The sequence below is a fragment of the Lupinus angustifolius genome, chromosome LG16 (genome assembly GCF_001865875.1).
Source record: "Lupinus angustifolius cultivar Tanjil chromosome LG16, LupAngTanjil_v1.0, whole genome shotgun sequence".
Lineage (NCBI taxonomy): Eukaryota > Viridiplantae > Streptophyta > Magnoliopsida > Fabales > Fabaceae > Lupinus > Lupinus angustifolius.
Genome location: NC_032024.1, coordinates 4,315,591 through 4,316,436, shown reverse-complemented (window position 1 = coordinate 4,316,436; position 846 = coordinate 4,315,591).

The window sequence follows — 846 nt, the reverse complement described above, 5'->3', positions numbered from 1 at the left end:
AAGAGGATGAGGATAGGATGAGGATGAGGATAGGATGAGGAGGAGGATGAGGAAGAGGATGAGGATAGGATGAGGATGAGGATAGGATGCGGATAAGGAGGAGGATGAGGATGAGGATGAGGATAGGATGCAGATGAGGAAGAGGATGAGGATGAGGATATGATGAGGACGAAAACGAGGAGAAGGATAGGATGAGGACGAGGATGAGGATGAGGATAGGACTAGGACGATAATGAGGATGAGGATAGGATGTGGATTAGGACGAGGATAATGATAGGATGAGGACGATAATGACGACGAGGATAGGATGAGGATAGGATGAGGAGTAGAATGAGGATGAGGATAGGATTAGGATTAGGACGAAAATGAGGATAAGGATGAGGAAAAGGATGATGACGAGAACGAGAATGAGGATAGGATGAGGACGAGAATGAGATTGAGGATAGGTTGAGGATGAGGACGAGAATGAGATTGAGGATAGGTTGAGGATGAGGACGAGAATGAGATTGAGGATAGGTTGAGGATGAGGACGAGAATGAGATTGAGGATAGGTTGAGGATGAGGACGAGAATGAGATTGAGGATAGGTTGAGGATGAGGACGAGAATGAGAATGAGAAAAAGGATGAGGATGAGGATAGGATTAGGATTAGGACGAAAATGAGGATAAGGATGAGGAAAAGGATGATGACGAGAATGAGAATGAGGATAGGATGTGGATTAGGCGAGGATGTGGATGGGTTGAGGACGAGAATGAGGATGAGGATAGGATGAGGAGTAGAATGAGGATGAGGAAGAGGATGAGGATGAGGATAGGATGAGGATAGGATAAGGATGAGAATGTGGAT